This window comes from Phocoena sinus, chromosome 12, assembly GCF_008692025.1.
Source record: "Phocoena sinus isolate mPhoSin1 chromosome 12, mPhoSin1.pri, whole genome shotgun sequence".
Classification (NCBI taxonomy): Eukaryota; Metazoa; Chordata; class Mammalia; order Artiodactyla; family Phocoenidae; genus Phocoena; species Phocoena sinus.
The window spans coordinates 50,648,484-50,665,816 of NC_045774.1; the positions used below are offsets into that span (position 1 = coordinate 50,648,484).

Below are 17,333 nucleotides of genomic sequence, written 5' to 3' on the forward strand. Positions count from 1 at the left end.
CCCTAACATGGGAAAGGAAATAGCCACCCAAGTCCAGGAAGCACAGTGAGTCCCATACAGGATAAACCCAAAGAGAAACACGCCGAGACACATAGTAATCAAACTGGCAAAAATTAAAGACAAAGAAAAATTATTGAAAGCAGCAAGGGAAAAACGACAAATAACATACAAGGGAACTCCCATAAGGTTAACAGCTGATCTCTCAGCAGAAACTCTACAAGCCAGAAGGGAGTGGCATGACATATTTAAAGCGATGAAAGGGAAGAACCTACAACCAAGATTACTTAATCCGGCAAGGATCTCATTCAGATTCGACAGAGAAATCAAAAGCTTTACAGACAAGCAAAAGCTAAGAGAATTCAGCACCACCAAACCAGCTCTACAACAAATGCTAAAGGACTTCTCTAAGTGGGAAACACAAGAGAAGAAAAGGACCTACAAAAACAAACCCAACACAATTGAGAAAATGGTCACAGGAACATACATATCGATAATTATCTTAAACGTGAATGGATTAAACGCTCCAGCCAAAAGACACAGGCTTGCTGAATGGATACAAAAACAAGACCCATATATATGCTGTCTACAAGAGACCCACTTCAGACCTAGGGACACATACAGACTGGAAGTGTGGGGATGGAAAAAGATATTCCATGCAAATGGAAATCAAAAGAAAGCTGAAGCACCAATACTCATATCAGATAAAATAGACTTTAAAATAAGGAATGTTACAAGAGACAAGGAAGGACACTACATAATGATCAAGGGATCAATCCAAGAAGAAGATATAACAATTATAAATATATATGCACCCAACATAGGAGCACAATACATAAGGCAACTGCTAACAGCTATAAAAGAGGAAATCAACAGTAACACAATAATAGTGGGGGACTTTAACACCGCACTTACACACCAATGGACGGATCATCCAAACAGAAACTTAATAAGGAAACACAAGCTTTAAATGACACAATAGACCAGATAGATTTAATTGATATTTATAGGACATTCCTTCCAAAAAGAGCAGATTACACTTTATTCTCAAGTGCGCACGGAACATTCTCAGGGTAGATCACACTGTGGGTCACAGATCAAGCCTCAGTAAATTTAAGAAAATTGAAATCATATCAAGCATATTTTCTGACTACAGTGCTATGAGATTAGAAATCCATTACAGGGGAAAAAAACGTGAAAAACACAAACACGTGGAGGTTAAACAATACGTTACTAAATAACCAAGACATCACTGAAGAAATCAAAGAGGAAATCAAAAAATACCTAGAGACAAATGACAACATAAACATGATGATCCAAAACCTATGGGACATAGCAAAAGCAGTCCTAAGAGGGAAGTTTATAGCAATACAGTCCTACCTCAAGAAACAACAAACATCTCAAATAAACAATCTAACCTTACACCTAAAAGAACTAGAGACAGAAGAATAAACAAAACCCAAAGTTAGTAGAAGGAAAGAAATCATAAAGATCACAGCAGAAATAAATGAAATAGAAACAAAGAAAACAATAGCAAACATCAATAAAACTAAAAGCTGGTTCTTTGAGAAGATAAACACAATTGATAAACCATTAGCCAGACTCATCAAGAAAACAAGGGAGAGGACCCAAATCAATAAAATTAGAAGGGGTAAAGTGGCGGGGTGTGGGTGGGGCTGTGATGAATTGGGCGATTTGAATTGACATATATACACTAATATGTATAAAATGCATAACTAATAAGAACCTGCTGTCTAAAAAAATAAAATTCAAAAAATAAAATAATAAAATAAAATTAGAAACGAAAAAGGAGAAGTTACAACAGACACTGCAGAAATACAAAGCATCCTAAGAGACTACTAAAAGCAACTCTATGCCAATAAAATGGATAACCTGGAAGAAACAGATAAATTTTTAGAAAGGTATAACCTTCCAAGACTGAACCAGGAAGAAACAGAAAATATGAACAGACCAATCACAAGCACTGAAACTGAAACTGTGATTAAAAATCTTCCAACAAACAAAAGTCCAGGACCAGATGGCTTCACAGGTGAATTCTATCAAATATTTAGAGAAGAGCTAACACCCATCCTTCTCAAACTCTTCCAAAAAATTGCAGAGGAAGGATCACTCCCAAACTCATTCTATGAGGCCACCATCACCCTGATACCAAAATCAGACAAAGATACTACAAAAAAAGAAAATTAAAGACCAATATCACTGATGAATATAGATGCAAAAATCCTCAACAAAATACTAGCAAACAGAATGCAACAACACATTAAAAGGATCACACACCACGATCAAGTGGGATTTATCCCAGGGATGCAAGAATTCTTCAATATATGCAAATCAATCAATGTGATAGACCATATTAACAAACTGAAGAATAAAAACCATATGATCATCTCAATAGATGCAGAAAAAGCTTTTAACAAAATTCAACACTCATTTATGATAAAAACTCTCCAGAAAGTGGGCATACAGGGAACCTACCTCAACATAATAAAGGCCATATACAACAAACCCACAGCAAACATCATTCTCAATGGTGAAAAACTGAAAGCATTTCCTCTAAGATCAGTAACAAGACAAGTATGTCCAGTCTCACCACTATTATTCAACATAGTTTTGGAAGTCCTAGCCACAGCAATCAGAGAAGAAAAAGAAAAAAAAGGAATACAAATTGGAAAAGAAGAAGTAAAACTGTCACTGTTTGCAGATGACATGATACTATACATAGAGAATCCTAAAGATGTTACCAGAAAACTACTAGAGCTGATCAATGAATTTGGTAAAGTTGCAGGATACAAAATTAATGCACAGAAATCTCTTGCATTCCTATACACTAATGATGAAAAATATGAAAGAGAAATTAAGGAAACACTCCCAATTACCATTGCAACAAACAGAATAAAATACCTAGGAATAAACCTACCAAGGGAGACAAAAATCTGTATGCAGAAAACTATAAGACACTCGGGCTTCCCTGGTGGCGCAGTGATTGAGAATCTGCCTGCCGGTACAAGAGACGTGGGTTTGAGCCCTGGTCCAGGAGGATCCCACATGCTGCAGAGCAACTGGGCCCGTGTGCCACAACTGCTGAGCCTGGGCTCTGGAGCCTTTGAGTCACAGCTACTGAAGCCCGCATGCCTGGAGCCCATGCTCCATGGCAGGAGAGGCCACCGCAATGAGAAGCCCACATGCAGCAACAGACACCCAAAGCAGCCATTAATTAATTAATTAATTAAAAAACCTATAAGACACTGATGAAAGAAATTAAAGATGAAACAAATAGATGGAGAGATATACCATGTTCTTGGATTAGAAGAATCAACAATGTGAAAATGGCTACACTACCCAAAGCAATCTACAGATTCAATGCAATCCCTATCAAATTACCAATGGCATTTATTGGTATTTTTTACAGAACTAGAATAAAAAATCTTAAAAGTTGTATGGAGACACAAAAGACCCCAAATGGCCAAAGCGGTCTTGAGGGAAATAAAACGGAGCTGGAGGAATTAGGCTCCCGGACTTCAGACTATACTACAAAGCTACAATAATCAAGACAATATGGTACTGGCACAAAAACAGAAATATAGATCAATGGAACAGGATAGAAAGCCCAGAGATAAACCCACACACCTATGGTCAACTAATCTATGACAAAGGAGGCAAGGATATGCAATGGAGAAAAGACAGTCTCTTCAATAAGTGGTGCTGGGAGCACTGGACAGCTACATGTAAAAGAATGAAATTAGAACACTCCTAACACCATACACAAAAATAAACTCAAAATGGATTAGACACCTAAATGTAAGACCAGACACTATAAAACTCTTAGAGGAAAACATAGGAAGAACATTCTTTGACATAAATCACAGCAAGATCTTTTTTGATCCACCTCTTAGAGTAATGGAAATAAAAACAGAAATAAACAAATGGGACCTAATGAAACTTAAAAGCTTTTGCACAGCAAAGGAAACTACAAATAAGATGAAAAGACAACCCTTAGAATGGGAGAAAATATTTGCAAACGAATCAACGGACAAAGGATTAATCTCCAAAATATATAAACAGCTCATGCAGCTCAATATCAAAAAAACAAACAAACAACCCAATCCAAAAATGGGCAGAAGACCTAAATAAAGACCTAAATTTCTCCAAAGACATACAGATGGCCAAGAAGCACGTGAAAAGCTGCTCAACATCACTAATTATTAGAGAAATGCAAATCAAAACTACAATGAGAAAAAAAAAAGAAAAAACTACAATGAGGTATCACCTCACACCAGTTAGAATGGGCATCATCAGAAAATCTACAAACAACAAATGCTGGAGAGGGTGTGGAGAAAAGGGAACCCTCTTGCATTGTTGGTGGGAATGTAAATTGACACAGCCACTATGGAGACCAGTAGGGAGGTTCCTTAAAAAACTAAAAATAGAACTACCATATGACCCAGCAATCCCACTACTGGGCATATACCCAGAGAAAACCATAATTCAAAAAGACACATGCACCCCAATATTCATTGCTGCCCTATTTACAATAGCCTGGACATGGAAGCAACCTAAATGCCCATCGATGAATGGATAAAGAAGATGTAGTACATATATACAATGGAATATTACTCAGCCATAAAAAAGGAGCGAAATTGGGTCATTTGTAGAGACGTGGATGGATCTAGAGACTGTCATACAGAGTGAAGTAAGTCAGAAAAGAAAAACAAATATCGTATATTAACGCATATATGTGGAACCTAGAAAAATGGTACAGATGAACCAGTTTGCAAGGCAGAAATTGAGACACAGATGCAGAGAACAAACGTATGGACACCAAGTGGGGAAAGCGGCAGGGGGTGTGATGAATTGGGAGATTGGGATTGACATGTATACACTGATGTGTATAAAATGGATAACTAATAAGAACCTGCTGCATAAAAAAAATTCAAAAAAAAATTAGAAAGTCACCTGTAATCTCACATTCAAGAGAGAACTGTTGTTTAACAGGTTAGTGTATATTCCTCCAGACATTTTTGTGTACCTATTTAAAAATAACTAACACTAAATTCTTATTATGAACTAAACATCATGTAAAGTGCTTTAAAATCAACTTGTTTTAACCTCACAATGATCCTCTGAGGTAGATAGTATTATTTTTCCCATTCTATAGATTAGGAAACTGAGGTTTAAAGAAGTTATATAAGATCCCGTTCGTTGCCAGGTGTCTCTCAGTCAACCCAGACTGAGTGATGCTATAGTAATAGCATCTTCAACATCTCAGTGTCCACACTAACAAAGGTTTGTTTCTTGCTTATGCTAATGAGCCATGTCGACCACAGTTAGCCCTACTTCATGCCGTCTTCATTCCAGAACCCAGGCTGAAGCCAAAGGAGCACCTCTAGTCAGACTTACCCGATCATCAGAATACAGAGAAAGGAGAACACGGCTGAAGCAAATGATGGCTCTTAAAGTGTGTACTCAGGAGGCACATACCTCATTTCTGCTCTTATTTCATTAGTCAAAGCAGGTCACAGGACCAGCCTGGTATCAATGAACGGGAAAGAATAACCTTCCCTCAGGGAGGGACAGAAAATATTTTCAACAATGACAAAATTCACTGAAAGTACTGAGTTTAGATTTTAATCCAGTCTGTCCTTAGAGCTTAAAATAAGCTCAACTACTATATATATATATATTCATTCTAGTTCTACATACACTGCTAAGTGACCTCCATTTATGTAGTCTATATTGGACAGCTTGCTCTATTTGTGCATATAGACTCAGGGTATTCTTTTTTTAAGGCTGTGGAGTTTCACATGCGACACCCCACATTCTGCCTGATGAGCTCCTCCTCATCCCTAAGGTCCGACTCAGAGGCCTCACCCCTGGAATGAATCATTGCTTCTTCAGCTCTCTTCAGCTCTATGGTTTACACTTTTACTTTTGTCGCGTACGTGCCTTGTCTTACAGTTATTTGTATACATGTCTGTTTCCTTCGCTAGATTTTGAGCACCTTGAAGCAGGAATTGTATCTATATAGAGATAAAGATTTTTATCTCTCTGTGCCTGGGCATGCTTGACAGAGAAGAGATACTCTCTGTTTATTTTGTAATATCATGGAATTATGCTCTTTTCCATCATTTCGTTACCTATACTGAATCATTTAAATATAGTGACCTCTTCAGAATTCATGCAGAATTTGTCTCAATTCTGCATGAGACAAATTAAAGGGGTTAAAGGGGTTCTCAAATATTTTGCCTTCCCATACTTGTTAAAATTACAGCAGCAATAAAAACATTAGGGAAACAAAATGGCAAATAGATATTAATACCTCCCTGCTTACTCCTTAAAGGAAGAGCATTGCAGGAGAAACACAAACCAAATATAATAATTGCTCTAAATTCATATCATCAAGTTTTCCCCTCCCCTCTCTACAGCGGAAGTTACTAAATGAATGGTAGTTAATCTTTAAGAACAGAGCTGTCGGAACAATGCTGGGGTGGAAGCAAGGAATAATTCCAAAGTACTGGGAGCACTTGCTCATTATCTAAGAGGGTCTTGCCACATGTACTCCAACATCCAGAACACTCTCAGGGTTGAAAAGCTCCCTTTCTTGTGCCCAGAATGTGTATTTTTTTAAGAGTGGCAAGTAAAAACGGACCCCTAATCTGCATTGCAACTGTGGAGCACCAGCCTTTGAAGGAAAGCCCTTCCCTGACACAAAGGCCAAGGCCATCTGGAAGAAAAGCCACCCTCCTAAGCAGATCAACTGCAGGTCCCATCACACTGGGCGGATCTGCCCGGAAACAGGCATCTCGCCATTATTAACTTACCCCCTCATTAGCAGTAATCAGAGTGTCCTCTCCATCTAATTCTTACTGAGCACCTGTATAAGTGGCATTGTGTGGCCTCTCCCTGAGAGACCCTAAGGAAAATGCTGCATCCCCTCTTGTCCCCAAGCCAGCTTTGTCTACGGCAGGTGCTTTGGAAAAGTAGGAGTGAGCAGGGCCCAGAAAAACCAAAACCGACACAATTTTTTGAAGTGTGATGTGTGTACAGGGGGATCGTCAAGTCTTTGCTGATAAGAAGGTGCTCTCAGGAACCTCACCCTCCTTCCTGAGGGCCTGTCCCCTGCCTGGGCCCTCCAGGGGCATGGCCAGATTTCCGCTCTCACCCTGGAGTCTGATGAGGCTCCTGCTGGAGGGGGGCGTTGGTCGGGCTGGGGTGTGAAACCAGCTCCCTGCCAAGCCCCAGGGGCTGTTATCACCACTCACCACGCTGCTTCCATCATATATCCTGTGCCAGCACTGTGTCAGGCCCATCTTACATTTTTCAAAATGTCTTTAGCATCATTTCCTGAGCCTGAACATTTTGCTCGTGCTGCAAAATGGCATCTAAGCTGAGAACCATTTCTGCAAGTTTCACCCGGGGTTACTGGGACCACAGACTTCCAGAGGCGGGAACAAATGCTTTTCTCTTATCAGCGGGTGAGAGTCAGCCCAGCTTTCCTGTAAAACCCCAGCAATTTGCAAACCAGAGATGGTTTGTGCATTTTCATCTAAGTAGAGACCTGCTCTTTCAGTTAAAAAAAAATCATGTAAGAATTAAACTCTCCCCACATAATTTAGCATCAGGTTATCTTCTGCAGCCATTCCTCCTTTCTCGAGGCTGGGAGGAGGCAGTTCGGAGGCACTGGGAGTTGGGCGCAGGGCACAGGTGGTGGGTGTGTTAGTCTCTGCTTAGCCTCAGCCCAGCTTTCTGTAACAATACAGCCTGACAAGATTTCTCCTCTCCGTTAGCCTTTCTCCTAACCCTTTCAGCTCTGCTTGCTGACATCATCCTGGCTGGATTTAAATAGCTAACTGTGCCATGTTCTCCTGGATACAAACCACCCGATTGGTCACCTCCCCAGCTGGCCTCTACCTACTGAAAGGCAGGAGGTAGAGCTTTGGGGCCAATGGCTGCCAGAGCTCAGCTGCTGCTGGAATCCAGTGGGTTTTCTGTCACTAAGGGAGGGAGAAACGTAGAGGTACCAGAGGTCTGTCCTGTGCATGGCTATACTTGTATGCCCAGGCAATGAACTGTGATCTGCTAATCTTACTATGTTCTGGGCATAAAGGGAAAAGATAGTGCACATCCTTTGTTCCCTCCTGTTGAACTGTAAGTAGATTATAAAATCAAACTCGGTGGCTAACTGATGGGATAATTTCAGTTCAAAGAAAAAACGAAAATGAAAGAAAAGATGGATAGGAAATCTCAGAAAACTGAAGCCTCTCCCTTTTCATTTTGAGGACAGGTTAGCTATATCCTTGTGGTAGAGAGACATTGCATCAATACCAAGCTGAGTTTAACTCCACTGTGCTTAACAATGAATGCTTTTAATTATGAGGGTTTTTTTTTAAGTAATGAATTATGAGTTAAGCAGTCTGCTAGGCTGCAGTCATCTTCAATAATTCTTGCAAAGAAAAAGGCTATAAGAGAAAACTGATTGAAGAAGGTAAGAGTAAGATGAATGTAACCCACTGGAATCATATCATTCTAGAATTTTAATTAAGTAAATTTAAAAGCACTGGAGAGCCATCTACACAAATAACGGGCTGAACGTTATGAGGCTGTGTTTGATACTGCAATCATTATTCAAAGGAAAACTGAAAAATCTTAACCCTGTATGTGCAACGTGCAAAGAAAGTGAACACAGTGAGAGCAGGGGATGGGGCACGGAGAGAACCCTGGCTTCCTATTCAGAAAAGCATTATTAAAATCCCTGCAGAAGGTATGAGGTCTACAATACAGTATAACAGAAATTATGCCTACACATATACATACATATGCCTTTACGAAGAGATTAAGCCACAATCAATTCAAAAGATAAGGATAAAATTGAAAACTCATTCCATTTTATAAGGGATAGAATTAATCCCTGTAAAGTCACTTACTCGTATGGCTGGATACTTGGAGTGGACTCTGCGTGGTGCAAGCAGTCACCTCTTAGCAAATTCAGGTCTCTCACCAGCCCCCACTCCTTGTCAGGCCAGGTCTCGGTCGTCTCACTGTTTAGGGTCAAGTACACCAAAGAATCGTATTCAGGAACACACACCTGATGGGTTAGAAACACAATCTACTTGGGACATTGATGAGGCCACTAGATGGAATACATTTACAATCCTAGCAACATTTGAATTCAGGCTTCCAGATCGTAAAGCAAAATCAGATAACCTCCTTATTCCAAATCATTAATACATAACCCATGAGTTAGTGACTGTACACTTCAGTGCTTCCTAAAGGAAATGTGATTTTCCTTGTTGAGATGTAATAACGCTGGGTATAGTGTTAGTTACATTATTCTTTATACTTTTTGTATATTTAGATTATTTCACAGCTTTTAAAGTGTACATGCCATTTGACCCAATAATTCTACTATAAGAGCTTATTCTATACATATGCTTATATATAAGTATTCTTTAAAATAACAAAAGATTGCAAACAACCTAAAAGTTCTTTAAGAAGAACTGGTACAGATACTATGCTATATCCATACGGGGGAAACTACTCTGCCCAGGGACATGGAATCATCTCCACGATACGTTATTATGATGGCATGCAGGGAATATCTCTGGAAGCCTACACCCTACTCCCTGACAGCAGCGGCCTCCAGGGAGGGGTAGGGTGGCTGGGGACAGGAATGGGAGAGGAACTTGTTTTTAATATCATAACCATTTTTTTTCCAGTTTTATAAGTCAGCTTTATTGGAATATACCATTTGATGAGTTTTGAAGAATGAATGTTATGCTCTTTTGTACTCTTCGATTTTGTGCATGTATTGCAAAAATTAATTTTAAGGAAAAATATCTGTTTGAGCTAGATTCTTCAGAAGTTCTATGGAATAAAATATTTACATAAGATACCTTCTCTTTGGTCTATGAACTAGTGGTAGAAGGCAGCTACTTTAGGAAGATTAGTTATTCTGATCTGAAAGGTAAATGTCCCACATGCTAGTGAATTACCCGGGAAAGGTGTGAAGACTCAGCCCATGGAGGAAGGGTAAGCAGGGGAGAGGAGAAGGAAGGTGACCAGGAGAAAAGAGAGCCTGGGGGCTGCTCTCACTTTGATTATAACATAGGTAGAGGTGCTGCTAAAAGCACCTCTACCTATGTTAGAATCTGAATGATTGAGTCCCCCAAGATTCATGTGTTGAAGCCCTAACCCCCCAATGAGATGGTAATAGGAGGTGGGGTCTTTGGGAGGTGATTAGGTTTAGATGAGGGCATGAGGTAGAGCCCTCATGGTGGGATTAGTGGCCTTATAAGAAGAGGAGGAGATATCAGAGCTTCCTCCCTCTGCCGTGCGAAGATACAGTGAGAAGATGGCCATCTGCAAGCCAGGAAGAGGACTCTCACTAGAACCCAACTATGCTGGCACCCTGATCTCAGACTTTCCAGCCTCCAGAACCATGAGACAAAGTTCTGTTATTTAAGACACCAGTCTATGGTATTTTATTGTGACAGCTCAAACGGATTAACATCACCTAGTACAGAGGATGAGACTAGAAATCTATTTTATAATCATGATATCAAAATTTAAGGAGGTCCTTCTGAAATGCCTGCTTGTGGCCCAGTGTTTACAGAACCCTCTAAAGAAATATAAAAATTAGTCTGTGTGCTAATGCCAGTGTAATGTTCTAATTGTACCTTCCATCAGCTTAGGAGGTGGAATTCCATTTTACTGCAAGTGGTTTGAAATTTACGTTGTCAGCTTGGTCTGGGTACTTTGGCTCCTGCTCTACCAGAAAGGCCCTATGAGGTACGGGCAGCAAAGGAGGAAGACAGAGCCAAGGCAATGGGCTGGGAGGGCCACAGCACGGGAACATGGCGCATTAACTCCACCAGAGAGAGGCAGGCCAGAGGCCAACTGCGTGTGAGGAAGAGGCTGGAGATACTGTTATGGTCCTGCCTGTGCTACCTGTGGCATCATCAGCATGTCCCTAAACACTGTCACATCCTTCTCTGCTTCACATTTGTGCACCTGTTTCTTCACCTAGAATGCAAGCTTCCCAAGTGGAGAGGCTCTTTTCTCCTTCTCCTCCTTCTCTTTTTATGCCCAAGCCCTCAGCAAACATGAAAAAAGAAAAAGGAAAGAAGGAAGGGCAGAGGGGGCAGAACTATTGGCCTAAGTGCCAGTGGAGTTAAGGTAAGTAAAAGGTAAGGTAATTATACAACTTAAATTAAGCAGAGCTAAAATTTCTGAATTTCAGTCTTTTTGACAATATATCTAGAGGTGTTACATGGGAGACTGGTGAGTAGAAGCATGGCCCCCGAGCAAAGAGAGGGCAGCCCTGCACCTTCAAGTCTCACCATGTTCATATGATGAAGGTAAGATGACTTTTCCGGTGGCTGCAGCTCCACCACTGCCTAGCTGTACAGGCTTGAGCACCTAACTCCCTGGGCTTCATTTTACTCATCTATAAAATGGGGCTAATAGTACCTTCCTCACAGAGTTATGGTGAAGACTAAATATAATATATATCATATACATACAAATATATATTAATATATGTGTGGGCTCAGCATACTATCAGGCACGTACAACAGTGGGTTGCAGATAATAGGATAATTGATGTTGTTTAATAAAGATGAGATTTATTCTACATTCCGATGGCTGTACAATCAAGGTCCATGAAAAGATCTGAATATACTACACATATAGGGATGCTAGTCACTAAAATGTGCTTACAGGAAAGATCCCATTTCCTGCCATAATTATTGCTAGAGAAAGAATTCATGAGAACAGCCTTGTGAAGGCAATATTTGCCATCACACCGTGAGTGCAAGGCAGCCTCACCTTTTGGAGATACTGAGCACCCCCACCAAAGGCAGAGTAATTCCTGCATCAATATATTATATTCATGCAATGGACTCATCTATCTAATGCGAATTCAATTTAGAGGACACTGCCAGACAGAATTAAATATATTAGTTTGAAAAATTACAGAGAAAGTATGTTTATAGCAGTTCCATTTGACTGAATCAATTTTCTAAGTGTTTTTCTTTTAAGAGTCCTAGAAATCTTGCTTATAGGGTGTGCCTCCAAGATAGACTTTGCATTACACCATCTGCTGCAAGAAAGAACCCCAGAATGTTTTATTTTTGGCCTTCAATAGCTGCCCAAGGGGACTGCTGCAGGAGAAAAGTGCGTGAAATATCACTTATCACAGACATTTCCACTAGCAATTATTCCAGCCCTTACCTGGATTATTAATCCGTGTATTTTAGGGAGATCAAAGTTACAGCAAAGGGGTTATGATTGGTCATGACTAATGAGAAGATTTCAAATACTAAATGGGGATAGCTCACATGATGGCACCAGCTCTAATTAAGATTTTTATGCAAGAAATAACGATAATCTTTTATGAAGCACCTGCCATTGGCCGGACTTTGCACAAGGCACTTCACATGTACCTAATCATTCATTCCTCATGTCAGGGCTGAAGGGTTTATTTTATAGATGATGAAATTAAGATTCAGAGAGATTCAGCAAGGTTAAAATAAGTTGTCCAAGTCCCACTTCTAGTCAATGGCAAAGCTGGCATTGGAACTCAAGTCTGGTTGACCCCAAGCATATGCTCGTTGGCATCCTACTGATCTATCAGGTTCAACAGGTAAAATCATGAAATATGTGATTTTCCCCTCCAACATTTTCAGAGATATCTCCTTAGCATAAATCCAATCATTTAACAAATATTTATATTTAAAAAATTATAGCCACCTTAGAACAATTCTCTATATTTAAAGGGTATATTTGGAGAAGGTATAGTGTCTTCTTTTTTTTTTTTTTTTTTTCAGTATGCGGGCCTCTCACTGCTGTGGCCTCTCCCGTTGCGGAGCACAGGCTCCGGACACGCAGGCTCAGCGGCCATGGCTCACGGGCCCAGGCGCTCCGCGGCATGCGCGATCTTCCCGGACCGGGGCACGAACCCGTGTCCCCTGCATCGGCAGGCAGACTCTCAACCACTGCGCCACCAGGGAAGCCCTATAGTGTCTTCTTAATGGAAAAATTTCCCACTGGATGAAACTCAAGTCCTCCATTTTAAGATTTAATATTCTTTTTGAGGAGAGTTATCTCCTTTACTTTGTAGTAAATAAAAAATCATAACAAAAAACTAGAATATGGATCTGAGAAGTATTCAAAATACAATTCAGAATGAGATTCTTTATGGCAAAACTAAAAACAATGGAGAATAAAATGAGAAAATATAACATTTACAGAGGTCTCGAAAGAGATTAGAGAGAATGCAATATTAAAATAGGTAATAGTGTCTTATAATTTTCTGCATACAGGTCTTTCGTATCCTTAGGCAGAAAATTATAAGACACTGATGAAAGAAATTAAAGATGATACAAATAGATGGAGAGATATACCATGTTCTTGGATGGGAAGAATCAACATTGTGAAAATGACTCTACTACCCAAAGCAATCTACAGATTCAATGCAATCCCTATCAAACTACCACTGGCATTTTTCACAGAACTAGAACAAAAAATTTCGCAATTTGTATGGAAACACAAAAGACCCCGAATAGCCAAAGCGATCTTGAGAACGAAAAAAGGAGCTGGAGGAATCAGGCTCCCTGACTTCAGACTATACTACAAAGCAACAGTAATCAAGACAGTATGGTACTGGCACAAAAACAGAAAGATAGATCAGTGGAACAGGATAGAAAGCTCAGAGATAAACCCACGCACATACGGACACCTTATCTTTGATAAAGGAGGCAGGAATGTACAATGGAGAAAGGACAGCCTCTTCAATAAATGGTGCTGGGAAAACTGGACAGGTACATGTAAAAGTATGAGATTAGATCACTCCCTAACACCATACACAAAAATAAGCTCAAAATGGATTAAAGACCTAAATGTAAGGCCAGAAACTATCAAACTCTTAGAGGAAAACATAGGCAGAACACTCTATGACATAAATCACAGCAAGATCCTTTCTGACCCACCTCCTAGAGTAATGGAAATAAAAACAAAAATAAACAAATGGGACCTAATGAAACTTCAAAGCTTTTGCACAGCAAAGGAAACCATAATCAAGACCAAAAGACAACCCTCAGAATGGGAGAAAACATTTGCAAATGAAGCAACTGACAAAGGATTAATCTCCAAAATTTACAAGCAGCTCATGCAGCTCAATAACAAAAAAACAAACAACCCCATCCAAAAATGGGCAGAAGACCTAAACAGACATTTCTCCAAAGAAGATATACAGAATGCCAACAAACACATGAAAGAATGCTCAACATCATTAATCATTAGAGAAATGCAAGTCAAAACTACAATGAGATATCATCTCACACCAGTCAGAATGGCCATCATCAAAAAATCTAGAAACAATAAATGCTGGAGAGGGTGTGGAGAAAAGGGGACACTTTTGCACTGCTGGTGGGAATGTGAATTGGTTCAGCCACTATGGAGAACAGTATGGAGGTTCCTTAAAAAACTACAAATAGAATTACCATATGACCCAGCAATCCCACTACTGGGCATATACCCTGAGAAAACCAAAATTCAAAAAGAGTCATGTACCAAAATGTTCATTGCAGCTCTATTTACAATAGCCCGGAGATGGAAAGAACCTAAGCGCCCATCATCGGACGAATGGATAAAGAAGATGTGGCACATATACACAATGGAATATTACTCAGCCTTAAAAAGAAATGAAATTGAGTTATTTGTAATGAGATGGATAGACCTAGAGTCTGTCATACAGAGTGAAGTAAGTCAGAAAGAAAAAGACAAATACCGTATGCTAACACATATATATGGAATTTAAGGGAAAAAAATGTCATGAAGAACCTAGGGGTAAGATAGGAATAAAGACGCAGACCTACTGGAGAATGGACTTGAGGATATGGGGAGGGGGAAGGGTGAGTTTTGACAGGGCGAGAGAGAGTCATGGACATATACACACTAACAAATGTAGTAAGGTAGATAGCTAGGGGGAAGCAGCCGCAAGGCACAGGGATATTAGCTCGGGGCTTTGTGACAGCCTGGAGGGGTGGGATGGGGAGAGTGGGAGGGAGGGAGATGCAAGAGGGAAGACATATGGGAACATATGTATATGTATAGCTGATTCACTTTGTTATAAAGCAGAAACTAACACACCATTGTAAAGCAATTATACCCCAATAAAGATGGTTAAAAATAAATAAATAAATAAAAATAAAATAAAATAAAATAAAATAAAAATAAAAAAGTAAATAATTAAAAAAAAATAAAATAAAATAGGTAATAGCTGGGAATATTCTAGAATTAATTAAAAAACACAAATCCTCACATTGAATAAGCACAACAAACACTGAATAGAATAAATAAAATAAACCTCACTTAGATACATATGGTGAAATTAAGGAAAACTTCAAAAAAAAAAACTTAGGAAAACTTAAAACAACCAGTAAAAAAAAAAGGGGGGTGGACATTGTTTGTCAAGGAACATCAATTAGATGAGAGTTGACATCTCAGCAGCAAAAACTGAGGCCAAAATAAAGTAGGAAGAAATCTTAAGAATTGCTGACCTACAATCCTATACCCAGTTAAATTATCATTTAAGAAAATAAAGACATTTTCACACAGGGGCTAAGAGAATTTTCCATTCACAGATTCTTTCAGAAAGAACTACATAAAGATGTACTTCAGGGAATAGGAAAAATGAACCAGTGAGAAAGGATTCAAGAAGCAAAAAATTCACAATGAACAATCTAAAAATAACATTAGGAAACAATTCCATTTATACTGGCATCAAAAATAGTAAACTACTTAGGAATAAATTTAACAAAAGTACAAAAAAAGTACAAAAGTGCAAAACTTGTACTCTGAAAACTATAAGATATTTTTAAAGGAAATTAAAGAATCCCTAAATAAGTGGAAAGACATCCCATGCTCATGGATTAGAAGACTTAATATTATTAAGATGACAATACTTGCATATTCATCTACAGATTTAATGCAATGCCTAGCGGGCCTCCCTGGTGGCGCAGTGGTTGAGAGTCCGCCTGCCGATGCAGGGGACACGGGTTCGTGTCCTGGTCCGGTAAGATCCCACATGCCGCAGAGCGGCTGGGCCCGTGAGCCATGGCCGCTGAGCCTGCGCGTCCGGAGCCTGTGCTCTGCAACGGGAGAGGCCACAACAGTGAGAGGCCCACGTACCAAAAAAAAAAAAAAAATCCCAGCTAGCTTTTTGTTTAGAGATTGAGAAGATAGTACTAAAATTCAAATGTAAGTCCAAGCGATCCAGAATAGCAATCTTGAACGAGAAGAATAAAGTTGAAGAACTCACACTTCCAGATTTCAAACTTATTACAAAGTTACAGTAATGAAGACAGCGTGATACTGGATTAAGAATAGACATACAGGTAAACAGAACTGAGTCCAAATATTAACCCTATACTTATAGTCAACTGATTTTCAACAAGGGTGCAAAACATTCAAAGGGGAAAGAATAATTGTTTTCAACAAATGGTACTTGGATAACTGGATAGCCACATGTAAAAGAATGTAGTTGGACCTCTTCCTCACCCTACACACAAAAATTATTAACTCAAAATTATCATAGACCTAAATGTAAAAGCTAAACTATAAAATTCTTAGACGAAACATAGAGATAAATCTTCATAACCTTGGGTTAGGCAAAACGTTCTTAGATATGATACCAAATGCACAAGCAACAAAAGAAAAATATATAAACTGGGTCATCAAAATTAAAAACTTTCGTGCTTCAAAAAACACCATCAAGAAAGTGAAAAGACGACCCACAGGATGGGAAAAAATATTTGTAAATCTTGTATCAGATAAGATTTGTATCTATAATATATAAAGAGCTCTTACAACTCAATAATAAAAAGACAAATAGCCCAGTTTAAAAATGGGCAAAGGATCTGAATCTCTAAAAGAAATACACAAATGGTCAATAAATACATGAAAAGTTGCTTAACATCATTAGTCAGTAAGGAAATGCAAACCAAAATCACGAGATACCACTTGAAAACATTATGTTAAATGAAAGAAGCCAGTCACAAAAGACCATTTATTATATAATTCCATTTCTATGAATGCCCAGAATGGGCAAATCTATGGGTATAGAAAGCAGGTTAGTGGTTGCCTAGGGCTGGGAAGACTGGAAGAAAATGGGGAGTGACTGCTAATGGGTATGAGGTTTCTTTTGGAGGTCATGAAAATGTTCTAAAATTGATTCTGCTGGTGGTTGTGCAAGTCTGTGAATTCACTAAAAACTACCGAGTCGTAAACTTTAAATGGGTGAATTGTATAGTGTGTGA

At 39.2% G+C, this 17,333-nt stretch overlaps 1 protein-coding gene across 1 annotated transcript in view; it reads right to left on the reverse strand.

Moving 5' to 3' along the window:
- The window catches only part of ARMC2 (armadillo repeat containing 2), a 174,428-nt gene extending 165,429 nt beyond the window's left edge, over positions 1–8,999 (reverse strand). Inside the window, exon 1 of the mRNA XM_032651104.1 lies at positions 8,940–8,999. The gene's annotated coding sequence lies outside the window, so the exon portion shown is untranslated. The remainder of the gene's footprint in view (positions 1–8,939) is intronic.
- Between the last annotated feature and the right edge of the window lie 8,334 nt (positions 9,000–17,333).